Below are 15,363 nucleotides of genomic sequence, written 5' to 3'. Positions count from 1 at the left end.
TGATAGCATTTAAAGCAGGATGTGTTCTCTCTCCCACCCATCCTTTGTTCTGCTCTGGGATCCATTATGAAGCCATCTGGGCTCCCCTGAAAACTCTGATCTCCCCACTCTGGTAGGGGGTGGAGATTTCCTTTCCTGTGCTGGTCAGTGAGCTCACAGGGTCCCAGGCTGGAAGAGGAAATGCATATAACATTTGTGGAATGTAAACTTGTGCAACTGTTATGGAAGCAGTACGTAATTTCCTCAAAAACTGAAGAATGTTCCAGTTGTCTGATTTTGAGTATTTAGCTGGAAAATACACACAAATAACAATAATTCAAAGTGGTTTGCGCCACCCATGCTCACTGCAAAGGTATTTACAATAGCCAAGAGGTAGAAACAATCTAAGTGCTCCCTGATCAACAGATGGACAAAAGACGTGGCATGTGTAGATATGGAATACTATTTCGATATTAAAGACAGGAAATTGCACCATTTGCAACAACGGAAGGGAAACAACAGAATTATCCTCACTGAAATAAGCCAAGCAGAGAAAATCTAATACCATATGATTTCACTCATACATGATAAATAAAGCAAATAAAAACATAGCATCAATAACGCAAAATATGCATTTGGAGTACAGAAGAATAATTAGTGGCTAACAGAACATTGGGGGAAGGGAGGTGGTTAAATCAGAAACAGAGGATAGTGGTATAATGAAAGATAAATTTGAAATTTTAGTAGTAAACTTACTGTCACAATACATATGTTGATTAATATTCATGCATATCAGAAATTTATGTAACAATATAATGCAAGGTTATTTCAATTTGAAAAATATAAAGTCAACTTAAAAGAAGGGGAAAAGAATTTAACGGGTGTGTCCCCTTTAATAAATAGCTTTGTATTAAAATTAACTTATGTTTCTGGGCCTCCCCGGTGGCGCAGCGGTTGAGCGCTGGGTTGCGAAGCTGCCCACAGCCTCTGCAGCACCGGTTCGATCCCCTGCTGCTCCCCGGCCACCGGAGGAGGGTCCCACATGGCGCGCAGACCTCTCCTGCCGCCCGCTGCTCCCCTCAGCAGTGTACTTCGGTCCTTCTGCCTGCTCTGCTTCCTGCTCTGGCTCTGGTGAATTCTCTCATCCTCCCGCACTTCTGACTGTACCCAGTGCTTGTATGAATAAATAAATAAATCTAAAAAAATAAATAAAATTAACTTATGCTTCAAAGTGAATTACGTAGTTATTTTGCATTATAAAATAAAATGTAAAATTACTGAATTAGAGGACATAAATACTAGGCATACACACTGCATGGTTTCCTTCATACATAATATATAAAATATTATGTATTATTTGTGGGCCATGTGCCCATTGCACAACTGTGGCCACAAGCATTGACAACAGGCAAAGACCACCACAGCCACCCAGCCCTGCTGTCCACTGAGGGACCCGGGATGCTTCAACTGCTTTCTGAAATTATTTTTAAAAAAGATCACCCTAAGTCTGTTTTCTTGTATCTAGTATGGAAATAATAAACCAATGTTCAGATAGATGTTTTGAGAAATAAATGTCTAGTAAGAGTTTTTACTGTTTTAGGATGAGTCCCATTTATATCCATTTTTTAGGCTTTTCAGCATACAAGGATGTTGGATATAACTCAAACAATGAACCAGGTCAGTTAAAGTGGCAGGATACAAATGCAACAAAAATCAACTGCCTTCCTATATATGAGCAATGAGTTAGAAAGGGGAAAAAAATTAAGAAAATGATCCCATTTATAATCCTACCAAAATAAATGAAAGTTAAACACCTAGTGAGTAAACTTAACAATGTGAAGGGCCTGTATAAAGAAAACTATAAGACTCTATTAAAGGAAGTAGAAAAGTCCACAAAGAAATGGAAAGTTATTTCTTGCGCATGGATTGGAGGTATCGTTGTGGTCACAGTGATTATACTACACAAAGCAGTACACAGAGGTAAAGCACTCACATGAAATTATCAACGGCACACCTTATGAAATAAAACCTACATTACTGAAATCCATATGGAACCACAAAGACCCTGCATAGCAAAGCAACTCTTCCAAAAACAGAAATATGTCACTATTACAATACCAGACTGCAAACTATACTATAAAGCTATAATAATTAAAACAATACTGGATAATTAAAATGGTATGGGGAGGATAAGAGACAGAGAGACCAATGGGATAGAATCAAGATCCCAGAAACAAACCAGACTTACAGGAACAGTTAATCTACAAACTAGGAGCCAAGAACATACACCAGAGCAGGAAAGTCTCTTCAGTAAATGGCACTGGGAAAACTGGACACACACCAAAAGAATGAAACTAGATGACTTCATCTCAGAACTACAAAAATCAATTGAAAATGAATAAAAGACTTTGATGTAAGACCCAAAACAATAACACACTGAGTCCAGCTCAGGTGAACACGGTTGAGAGAGGAATCCGATTGAATTGAGGAAATTATAAAGAAAGGACAGACACAAAATAGAGTTTAAGAAAAGTGGGATCCTGGGGACGCCAGGTCTCTCATCCATGCTCAAGTGTCCCAAGTGCCTGGTGCAACTTGTTTTGATTGATACAAGCAGTCTCTCCCTCAGGTGAGTTACTAGACAATGACGTATTCTCTGCGCATTTGGCTTTGCCTGGGCACACATTCACTGCCAAGGTTCTGCGTTATCAAATCATTTGGTTTCTTTTTCTAATCTAGTTTGTCCCCCAGACATAGCTTTGCAGACACAAGAAAGAATCCCAATTTGTACAGCCATGACCTTGATGTCTTGTTGTCTCAGCACTACAGGCCTTGGTGTCTCCAACATCACACATAGAAGAAAACTTGAGAAATCACTCTACAAAATAAATTTCAGATGCATTAGTGGAATCATCCCCAGCAACAAGGGAAACAAAGGAGAACATAAATAATTGGGACTATATCAACCCAAATGCTTCTGTACAGGTCAAGAAAACAGCACTACAACACTAAGACAGCCTACTAAAGGGAGGATATATTTGCACAGCAAAATTCTGACAATTAAAGAACACAAACTACCTGGGGTGTTGAGAAATCTGGTGGACAGAGAGAGGCTGTCAGGCCATGCCCAGTGTGCCATTAGATTCTCTGATGTAACATCGAGTTATTTCCTAGAATGTGCCTCACTGGCATAGAGACCTGGTACCGGGTGAAAACATTGTGTTGTATGGGGACAAATGGACATTAAGGACAGGAAAGTCAAGGAAAATTGATTGTCTCCAAAAGAAGACTTTTCAGTACTGAGACGAGTCCATCACAGGTCACCACAAGTCCTTCCTCTGGCTGCTAGAAGAGCAACGGGAGACCCTCCCTTCGAGTTCGTTGTAGCGCCTGCTCCTGGCTCACCTGGGCTGTCACAGACCCTGCTTTGGCAGTGACATATGGGCACAATTTAGAGGTTGCTCAGACAACCTGGCTGGGGATGAGAAGGGTCACCGGTGAGGACGGGGACTCCCCGTGCCAGGAGTTGAGATCTGTGGGCAGCTGCTCTGTGCTGGATGTGGTGCGGCATGTTAGCACTTCCCTGTGCTGCTAAGCATGACATGTGTCTAATCTTTGGGGGGCCAAGGAGGTGCACGGGCTTCAGAGTGATTATGATAGTTACAAAAATCACTCTTCAGACCTGCGTACTTACCTGTTTAGGAACATAGCCATTTCCTTTGGAGTTTGAAACAGAAGGATTGTGTAGGGTAGGGTAAAAAGTATCAGGCTTTTCTGCCCTCCCACCTTTGGGACTGATGATGGATCTTCAGTCATGAATGCATGCCTGAGGGTGGGCACCACACCCTGGAGGGGGCTGTGGGCATATGTAGATGGACTTCACCTGGCCTGAGACTGGGCTTATAAGGGTAGCATCACGGGGACACCAGGAGAACAGAGCAAATGGAACAGCAGAGAGCGGAAGAGCAGAGAGACCAGAACAAGAGAGAAGCAGAGGCCACAAAAGAACGCCAGGGAGCCCGGAAAGAGTGAAGGCTTGCTGGGGGCTGGGAGGCCTGCCAGCCTCCCGGCCCCCCAGCAACCCTGCCTGCCATGTACCTGGTAAGTCCCAGTGAAAGCCTGTAAAAGCCACTGGGGGCTCCAGGACTCCTTTCCCCATCTGCTCGAATTGCAGAGATCCTGCACTGTACCCTTCCTGCCTCTACAGCTGCTACAGTCACATCACAATAGAAACAAAATAGAAATTCCTATCTATTTTACAAAAGCGCATTGAAAACAAGGAGTGTGGTTGCTAAGGTTTTACACAGAGGCACTGGAACTCTGCTTTATGAGAGAGGAGCAGCACTATTGGACATATTGGGTGGAGCTGTGCCCCTACCATATTTGTGCTTTGATAATCCAGGATGTCAAACTAGACAGGTTCCTCAGGCATGGACTTTTTGAAAACTGAACACAGAGTTAGAATAGGGTGTTGGGTCATTAGAGCTCTAAAAGGTGTGTAAGTTCATTAAAAAGGTATAACAAAAACTGGATCCAATTGACATCAAATCTAGTCTCTCGGGATCAGAGAATCATTAAGAAACTCTCCTTTTATCCAGTCTAGTGCCCACAGGGAAATCACGAGCTCAGAGACTGGAACAGGAGAGTGAGGTGTGGCTAATGAGACCACATGGAGGGTGGTAAATACCCTGTCTCCCTCAGTCCTCAGACTGTCCAACCCGGGACCAGAGAGGACATGATTTCGGTCTGTGGAGCCCGACCTCTGCCCAGGAAACAGCCCTTGGCGCCCTCCTGAAATCTTGTCTGTGACACAGCCCAGATCCATCCTCAAGAATCCAGGAGGGTCTCAGGGGCTCAGAGAAGCCCCCCTCAGAGCATCCACCCAGGTGAGTCTCAGAGCACAAAAGGTAATTGGAAAGATCCAGAGAAAATGTAAATTGAGGGCCTCCCTTGGTGGCGCAGCAGTTGAGCACTGGGCTGCAGAGCTACCCGCAGCCTCTGCAGTGCTGGTTCAATCCCCGACTGCCAGAGAGGGTCCCACATGGCGCAGAGACCTCTCCTGCCACGCCCACTGCTCCCCTCAGCAGTATACTTCGGTCCTTCTGCCGGCTCTGCTCCCCGCTCTGGCTCTGGTGAATTCTCTCACCCTGCCATGCTTCTGACTATAACCAGTGCTTGTATAAATAAATAAAATAAATCTTTAAAAAAAATGCAAACTGAGAAGCTATGCATCAGGTCATAGAGATCAAAACAGGCCCAGGTACAAGAGGTTCCCTTGTTATCTTGCTTGACTGACTCATCACTTTATTTACTTAATTTGTGACTAAAAATTCTCCATGGCACTCAACAATACAGAGATGGTGCTGACAGTGAAGAGACAGGAAGGAAAATCTGTGTGGATGAGACTGAGGGGGGAGTGGGAGGCTTTAATGGTTCCTGCAAAATTAGGACAGAGCCAAGAACTTCGGGAGTTGAGGCAGCAGGAAATCAAGTATTGAATGGGAAGGGGATGAAGGAAGTGCATGGGGTGTGTGAGCAGGTGATCTGTTCTAGAAACATCCAGAGTAAGGGGGCAGATTACCTTCTGGAGCAGCTGAGGAGAGGAACAGGGTGTCGTCCCTCCCACAAATCAGGTGCTCCCATAGGTGATACATCTCAGGTAATGTCAGTTGGGGGAGACTAAAGAGTTTTACTTTGCAACCTCGCTATTCCTGGCAAATATGCAGAGTTTTGCTTGTTAGAATTTTACCTTTTTAATTTAAAAATTGTGCTCATTCTTACAGTTTCATTACTTACTAGGGCTGAGATTGTATTCTAATTTGGGATTCAATTATTCAAACAGAATTGGAGTTTTTCAAGAGAAATGCTTTGCACTTAATTATCCCACACATGGATAGAGAGCTGGCAAAATGCACAAGTTCTCAATTTTGTGTGGTCCTCAGTCAATCCTACTATGTCCCACTGTGTATTTTAAACATAGGCTGTTTTCTTGTATTCTGAGTAGTGACAACCTATAACACACATTGTGTTCATATGTCACATCTGTTTTTCCTCCTACTTCCTCTCTCCACTTTTGTGATGTGATCTGTTGTATTTTCATTGAGATTTAATTGACATGAAACTGTGTAAGTTGGAGAAAAACATGTTGATTTGAAATATTTATACAACACAATACGATTACCACTGCAGCACTAGCTAACACCTCCGTGAATACACACAACTGATATTTATTTTTGTCACAAAATGATTAACACACGATGTCTTGACAACTTTGAAGGTTATACTAAATTACTGTTGAATATCGTCACAATGCAGTAGAACCAGAACCTTATTCATTCAGCAGTTTCAAGTGTGTACCCTAAAACAACTTTTTCCAAATTTCCATTGGAAAATGGAATTTAAGTCTGTTTTAGGACCACACTCATAAGTGATATCCAGTATTTCTAGTTCTCTGACTTCTGTCATGGAGCACAAAGTTTTTAGGTGCTTGAGTTGTCGCAAAAGGCAGGGTGACCTTCTTTCCTTGATTAATATTATTTGATATTTTATTATATAGAATATATTATAACGACATAATGTATTATAAGAACACACATCATATGTTTTACATAATCCATGATACTTATTATAGACAATTAGAGGAATCATATACAGAGAGTGACAGCACAGACATATTTTATATCTATATACGTACACATTATTTATTCATCCACTGATGGTCACATAGGTTACTTCTAAATTTTGGCTCAATAAACAAACTGACAGACTAGCTGCAGTCCCTGCTCATTTGGATGTTACATTATGCTAGAGAGCATTGAGCACAAGGAAATAGCGCATGTGGGATATGAAGGTCTCAGGAATAAACAACACGGAAGAAAGGGACAGACTATTGGGGCACAAGCAGGGTTTTATGGAGTATTGTCTGGGGAGGCCACTGCTTGTGGGACGAGGAGCAAAACAAGGACCAGTTTATCTGTGTCAAAAGAATGATCAAAACCTAAAGCCCAGAAAAACAAAAGAATCAATCCACAAAAATGAAAAACCAGAGGAGAGACAATCTCACTCACTACTGTATCATACAACAGTGTGTGGTCACAGAAATGGGAAAAGGCACGAAAACAACACTCAGATCAGGAGTCCACAGTAAACCCCACGACAGGCGAGTGGAGTAACAGCGGGTGAGTCGGCCTGGGGGCCCTGGTGTCCAAGGAACTGTTCTTCACCCGGCCTGGCCCTTCAGTTGGGGCTCACTCACATGATCTCTCCCTCATTGGCAAGAACTGACCTTTCAAATACATCTCCCCTGTATGCAATGGATGCCAGATTCTTCTTACTGTGGCCTAAAGTCAGACCTGCCTTTACTCTGTGATGCAGCTCACCTACCCATACACACACACAGAAATGCATGCACACTTACATGTGGACACACACTCGATAGAAGGGAACTGTATATCCATGTCCCGGTGTATTCAGACAATGCACATTTTCCTACATGCTTCACTGATTCTATTCTACTTCTCTCATGTACCAAGGTCTGATGTGAGTCTCAGGATATGAAAATTCCTCTTGCGTGTTCCCCACAAGTATTTTAGCATTTTCCTGTCTTTCTTCTCAACTTGTCATTATTTTTTGTGAGACCATATTCTTAATATAGCTCATGAAATATGTATTCAACTACCTATTGCCAACTAAACTAAGTCAGGGTGGCGTGTCAGAATATAGTGAATACATTAATTTCTCACTTAATGTTATGGATAGATTCTTGGAAACTGCAACTTTAACTGAAATGATATAGAGCAAAAGCAACTGTATTACAAATTAGTCAATATACGCAAGAATTTCAAATTTCCTATGGCAGCTTTCTGGTCACAGAAACATCACCAAACTTCTAAATAAAGACCCTGATGATTCTAATATTAAACAGTATTTGCACTCATTAATCTGTTCATTTATCTCCCAATCCGCTCATTCCAGTCAGAGTTGAGAGTAACTGGGACCTGCCAAGAAGCAGACAGTGCAAAGGAACTGACCCTCACAGGACGCTGTTCAGATGCAGGGCAGTGGGCCACACTCGCTGCGGGTGGGAGTGCAGCCTGGTCCAGTCCTCACAGAGAGCAGTGAGGACGTGTCTCAAACAGTAAATATGGATCTGCCATTTGACCCAATAATTCAACTTATAGGCATCTGTCCAAAAAATTCAAAAAACTAATTTGAAGAAAACCTGAACTCCCATGTTGACTGTGCACTATTTATTATAGAGGATACACCCTGACATATGAGTAGATCAAGAAGTTTGCATACATACACAATGGAATATTACTCAGCAATCAAAAAAGGAAAATGTATGCCATTTGTGGCAACATGGCTAAGACTTGAAATCATAATGCTCGTTGAAATAAGTTAGGAGAAAATAAATATCAGACGGATGGTGTGACTAATATGTGGAATATAAAGTAACTGAATTAACAGATTAAGACAAGCTGAAAAACTAACCCTTGACAGCTGACTACAGAACGGAACCACCAAGGAGGGAGGCCAAGGGAGGGGAAAAGAGCAAAGAGGGAAGGAAGCACAATGGTCTGCGGTGGTGGAATACGGGAGAGTTGGTGGCAGTGCTCTATGGTAGCAACACTGGGAGGGGGAACCCCAAAATTTCCTCAGTTATACATGAAGAAATGAAGAAATAAATAAGGCTACAATAACCATGATTCTTTGCTTTTAGGTAGCCAGTGTCGGATAATGCAGAAGAAAACAGCAACTGTCTTTACAACAATTCTGGAGAGCTCATTCTGGGGAAAGTGAAACACTTCCTATTTCCTGTGTCCTTAGTGATTTGATTTCCAGTTCTCAGCTCTGCCTCAGTGCACAGGACAAAATGCTCTAATCTTGGATAAGAAAGTGTGTGTGTGGCTAAAGTAAGAGAAACAACCACTTATTACAGGTGAAGCGAAGCACAGATTCGACATCAATCCCAAGTTAAAGCTGCCTTCTACAATCGAATATTCAGAATTTAAATAAAATATAAGTTGAGGAAAACAAATTATACTTTACAGAGGGATTAAATTATGCAAAACTGATACATGTAATACATAGAACTTACACTTAGGCACAGCACATGTAACACAATCCACACAAGGAAGATCAGCAAATGTACAATGTCCTGTGTAGGAACTTCCACAGCAGCATGATGCCGGGGCCTCTCCTCTCGCCCCCTACCTGGAGCGCCCCCTCCTGGCACACCCCTACTTCTGGGATCTGTAACTGTGCCATCAATGCTCTTGCAGTGATATCTTTTTCTGGCTGTTCCCCAAACACAAATGTTTTTCTCATGGATAAATTGTTGCCACATCATATGTCCTTCGTATAAAAAATCCCATTGACTTGAGATTTTTTTGTTCCAAGTCTCCTAATTGGAAGTGATCACACAAGTTTCCTCTAGATTCTACGTCTTCATTCAACTGCATTCTTTTACGTAACAACAATAATCACCATATGAAATATTAATTAGTGAGACTACACACACACTTAGGAGAAAACTTGTTTGGGACTAGGATTTTGCTTTTTTTATTTTTTTTAAAGACTTACTCACTATTTATGTATAGAACTGGGGCAAAGGCCAGAGGGGAAGGGGATGAGAGGCTCACGAGAGACAGAGTGGAGAGCAAGACAGGCAGATCTACTGAAACACACTGTGAAGGTGAGCGCTGGCAAAACAGGAGGGGTCTGCTGCACCATGTGGGTCAGCTCCGGCTGAGTTGAACTCAGGCTACTGAGGTGGTAGCCCTGATACTAAACCCCGAGGCCACCAAGGAGGCCCAAGGACAAGGAATTTTGAAAGTCACTCTCTCTGCTTTTCTCCATGATTCCACCAATCAGTGGATAATATAACTGGTCAACCATATTTAAAGAAGATCTCAGGGCATTTTCAAGAAATGTTGACATGGGAAAACCTTTGCACTCAATGTAGGAATAGCTAATTCTCAGCATCAAGAGCAGATTGGTCATTAGCCACCTAGAAAATTTCAGGGAAGAAGCACTAGCTCCAAAATATGAAATTTATTACCTGAATGTATTTAAAGTAAATTCACACCATTTAAACTCATGACTTGATTGCTGTGCTGCGGTGAGGTTTACATCACTTCTGTCTCCATCCCCCAGGCTCACCAGCGACCTGGCGCCAGGAAACCAAACCCACCCCACAGCGTTCACCCTCCTGGGGCTCTCAGAAGAGGCCTTGCTGCAGCCCCTCATCTTCTGGGCATTCTTGTCCATGTACTTGGTCACGGTCACTGGGAATCTCCTCATCATCCTGGCCATCGTCACGGACCCCCACCTGCACACCCCCATGTACCTCTTCCTCGCCAACCTGTCCTTTGCCGACATCGGTTTCACTTCCACCACAGTCCCCAAGATGCTGCTCAACATCCAGACGCAGAACAAAGCCATAACCTACGCGGGCTGTCTCAGCCAGGTGTTTTTCTACATATTCTTTGGAGGACTGGACAACTTCCTCTTGACAGCGATGGCCTATGACCGGTTTGTGGCCATCTGCCATCCCCTGCACTACACGGTCATCATGAACCCCAAGTTCTTTGGCCTCTTGCTTCTTGCATCCTGGCTGTTAAGTCTTCTGCATGCTCTGTTACACAGCTTAATGGTTTTGCGACTGTCCTTTTGCTCACAGCTGCAAATCCCTCACTTCTTCTGTGACCTGGACCAGGTGATCCAGCTTGCCTGTTCTGACACCTTCCTCAATGAGCTGGTGATATATTTAGCAGCGGGGGTTGTGGGGATGATTCCTCTCAGTGGCATCCTTTACTCTTACTCTAAGATTGTGTCCTCTGTTTTGAAAATCTCCTCAGCGAGTGGCAGGTACAAAGCCTTCTCCACCTGCGGGTCTCACCTCTCCGTGGTCTCTTTGTTCTACGGGACATCGCTCGGCGTGTACCTCAGCTCTGCCGCTACCCACGACTCCAGGGACAGTGCAACAGCCTCGGTGATGTACACGGTGGTCACCCCCATGCTGAACCCCTTCATCTACAGTCTCAGAAACAAGGACATAAAGCAGGCCCTGGTGAGGCTCTTCAGCTGCAGAGCAACCCCAACGTGACAGGGGCCGCTTCCTCAGATTGTCTGGTCGGGGGCAGCAGGGCTCATGATCCAAGGACTAAGTCATGATCCTGTCCTCAGTGAGTCAGAGATAATCTGTGCTTTGTCTTATGTACACAGTTTGACATTAGTGTTTTATATGTTATAAATGCATTTTCTATATTTCCTACATTGTTCTTAACTAGTCATTCTCCTGGGCTCAGTATTGAAAACATCACATTCTGAGTGAATTTTTCTTTAGTAAAATGTTAAGACCGGAAACTAGGTACTTAGAAATAAAGGAAAGAAATGGAGGGAAAATATGCAGAACTCTATTGGGTAAAAACAAACAACGCATAATTACCAGCAGAAAAATCTTGTCGCATCACAGCATCCATGAGCGCCGAGAGGTAATGAGCAGCTGCCCCTCACTTTTGTCCCTTCCTCCCTTCCTTTTAGTGATTTGTTTTTATCCATAAGATTCCTGTTTTTGTCATTTTGCGCAGGGCTTTGTATATTTTCTTTTTTTATATATAGAATTCTTACATCATTTTTCATTTTTGCACAATGTAGGCATTTTTCACATTGGCTATTCCCCGAAAAATTGCACCTCCCCCCTGATTTTGACCCTAACCCTTCCTCTCCCCGCCCCATTTTTTTCTTCCTTGTAGAAGAACTCTGGGCAGCGTTTATCGTCAGGCCGGCAGCTCTGACAGTGAGTCACGCCATGGGCTTCTCTGTCTGGGGAAGCTTTTATCCATGTTCATAACTGAATAATGTCGCAGCCCAGAGTGTTCTTGGTGGGAAGTTCTTGGGTTTAGGATTATTTCGCTCTTCCTTCCTCTCCGTTGCTGGAGAGTGACGAGGGCAAAATCTGACGAAAGTCTACGTTGGGCGCCTTTGCAAACTCACTTTTTTTCAGGCTTCCTTTAAATTGGTATCTGTTTCTCTGAATGTTTATACTTTACCGGTGGGGTGTCAGCTGTCGGACATTTTCACGTTGTAAACCGGGTGTCATCTCTGCTTCTGGACATTCACGCTCATTGCATTCTGTAGGTTTGGAAAATTCTCGGCTATGATGTTTCTGAAAGGCGTCCCTCCTCCTTCTCCTTCACCTGCTGGGTGATCCACTGTCCTTTTGCTTCCACTTCTCACTGCATCTGACACTGTTTGTAGCGTTTCCTTATTGTTCCCTCTATCTATGTCTTGTCTCTGATTTCCTAACTGGGTGATTTATACACTTGGATGCTCTGTTTCTGAAGTTATCATGCCGGCCAGCTGAAGTCCGAAAAAAACACTTTTTATATTTTTGTTGATTTACATTCAGGGACTCTTGTGTTCCTCGAATGTTGTAAATCTCTTGGTGAAGACTCTGGTTCTTTATCTTCTCTCTAAGGTCTTGCAGCTGCCTGTCTGCCCTCAGTCACCTCCCGTAACTCACGGGTGTATTTAATGTTGTGGCTCCACGTCACTGAGACTCCTCTGCTTCTTTCTCCGTATTTATGAGCCAAAACATTTGTTCTGCTACTGTTTTTCCTTCCTGTGCTCAGCTGTTCCTTGGTTTCTAAGTATTGATGTCACCTATTTCCAGGTGTCCAGCTGGGGTGCCGGGGTTAGTTTGATTGTTTCTCTTCTATTTTAATTGGCTTAAGGTGGGCACTGGGGAGTCTAGGACTTAAATGTTGTCTCAGTTTGTTGAGACATGAACTCTGTCACCACCAGCTCCTCCCCTCTCTCTCCACATCAAGGTCCAATTGGTCTTCAGTTGTCGGAACTTCCGTCCGCACCTCCCTATAGTTGTTCCTGCCATGAATTGAGACTCCTGGTGACTGGAGCTGGGTCTAGTCCACAGGGTGTAATGTCTGGACTCAGTTGGCCTGGGTATGAAGGAAGTGCCTAAGTGGGTAATGTGCCCATTACACAGGCAATGGCCACAGGCAATGACCACCACAGCCACCAGCCCTGCTGTCCACTGAGGGACCCTGGTTGCAAATGCTGCAAGTCTGCTTGATACTGTGCAGTGCAGTGCTGTGTTCTCTGTCCCACCGTCCTTTTCTCTGCTCTGGGGTCCATTATGCAGCCATCTGGGCTCTGCCTGAAAATAAATTCCTGACATCATGTGGAACCACAAACTTCCCTGAAGAGCAAAGCAACTCTGACAAAAAAGAAAAACTATTACAAACTAGACTTCAAACTATACTATAAAACTATAATAACTGAAACAATACTGGATAATTAAAATGGTCGGGAACGATAACAGACGCTAAGACCAATGGGATAGAATCAAGACCCCAAAATAAACCAGAGTTACAGGAACAGTTAAGCTACAAATTGGGAGTAAAATACACACTGGCGCAAGGAGCCTCTACAGTTAATGGCATTGGGCACACTGGACATTCATGCAAAAGAATGAAACTAGGGCCTCCCCTGGTGGCGCATCGGTTAAGCGCTGGGCTGCAAGGTTTCCTGCAGCCTCTGTAGCACCGGTTCGTTCCCCAGTCGCCTGCGAGGGTCCCACAAAAAAAAAAAAAAAAAAAAAAAAGGATGAAACTAGACTCCATCTCCAAACACACAAAAATCAATTCAAAATGAATTAAAAAGAAAATGAATAAAAGTCCTTGATGTAAGACCCAAAGCATAACACATATAGAAGACAACTTGGGCAACACACTCTAGAATACAAATTTCAGGTGTGTTAGTGGATTCATTCCAGCAGCAGGGGAACAAAGGACAATATAAATAACTGGGACTATATCAACCAAAATGCTTCTGTGCAGTACACGAAAACATCACTACAACACTAAGACAGCCCAATAGAGGGAGGACATATTTGCACAGCATAATTCTGACAATTAAAGACACACAAGGACCGTGGGGTGTTGAGGCCCATCCTCTCCTGTTCCATACCCCATGAGACATGTCAAGTTCAACGTGAGGTGCCCAGCTGGTTAGGAGACACCTGGTGGACAGAGAGAGGCTGTCACTCCAAGCCCATGTGCCAACAGATTGTCTGATGTGACACTGAGTTTTTTCCAAGAATGTGTCTAACTTGCAGAGAGACCTGACACGGGGGGTGTGAAAACATCCTACCCTGTTGTGGGGCAACAAAGAAGACACTAAGCACAAGAAAGTTAAGGAAAATCTATTGTCTTCCAAAAGAAGTTTCAGTACTGAGACGAGTCCCTCACAGGTCACTACGAGCCCTTCCTCTGGCTGCTCCCAAAGCAATTGGGACCCTCACTTGGAGTCGTTGTCATGCCTCCTCCTGCCTCACTGGTGCTGTCACAGACCCTGGTTTACCAGTGAGGTCTGGGCACGATATAGAGGTTGCTGAGACAACTGCTGCTCGGGACGAGGACAGTGACCTGTGAGGATGGTGACGCCTGGTATCGGGAGTGGACTTTTATGGGCAGCGCCCCATGGGGCAGTGGCGTGGCATGTGTGTCAGCACTTCCCTGTGCTCTGAGCAGGACACGAGTCTAATCTGTGGGGCCAAGGCGGTGCACAGGATTCAGAGCGAGTGTGGCAGTTATAAACATCTTCACTCTGAGGACCTGGATGTTTAGCTGGTGAGGAACACAGTGTTTCCTTCAGGAGACTCAAACATAAGGCTGCTGCAGTCACAGCACAATAAATAGTAAAAAGAAATTCCTACTTGTTTTTGCAAAGGTGCCATGAACACAAGGAGTGTGTTTTCTAGGGTTTTATCTAGAGGAACTCGGTTCTCTGCTTTATGAGAGAGGAATAGCGCTATTAGACACATTGCGGGGGGGTCTGAGCCCCCACAACACTTATGCCTTGATAATCCTGGACATCAAGTCCACACAGGCTCCTCAGGCACAGAGTGAGAATAGGGTGCTGGGTATTTACAGCTCAGGAAGATGGGGGAAATCATGAAAAAGGAGAAACAACAGCTGGATTCACTTGACATCTAATCTAGTCTCTCGGGATCAGAGAATCATTAAGAAACTTTGATTTTGTCCAGTCCAGTGTCCACAGGGAAATCATGAGCTCAGAGCTTGGAGCAGGAGAGTGAGGTGTGGCTAATGAGACCTCGTGGAGGGCGGTAAATACCCTGTCTCCCTCGGTCCCTCAGACTGTCCAACCCAGGACCGGAGAGGACATGATTCCTGTCTGTGGAGCCCGACCTCTGCCCAGGGACCAGCCCTTGGCGCCCTCCTGAGATCCTGTCTGTGACACAGCCCAGATCCATCCTCAAGCGTCCAGGAGGGACTCAGACGCTACATGGAGAAGCCCCCCTCACAGCCCCCACCCAGGTGAGTCTCAGAGCCCAGC

General features: G+C 44.2%; 1 pseudogene across 1 annotated transcript; it reads left to right on the top strand.

Moving 5' to 3' along the window:
• Window positions 1–10,195: 10,195 nt before the first annotated feature.
• On the top strand, window positions 10,196–11,042 carry LOC311182097 (olfactory receptor 7A10-like; annotated as a pseudogene). Its single transcript has one exon. The product of its transcript is annotated as an olfactory receptor 7A10-like (transcript).
• Window positions 11,043–15,363: the final 4,321 nt, after the last annotated feature.

Source organism: Talpa europaea, assembly GCF_964194135.1.
Source record: "Talpa europaea genome assembly, chromosome: 12".
In the NCBI taxonomy this organism is placed as follows: Eukaryota; Metazoa; Chordata; class Mammalia; order Eulipotyphla; family Talpidae; genus Talpa; species Talpa europaea.
Note: the sequence above shows the minus strand (reverse complement) of the source record. Positions and strands in the feature narration are given on the sequence as shown.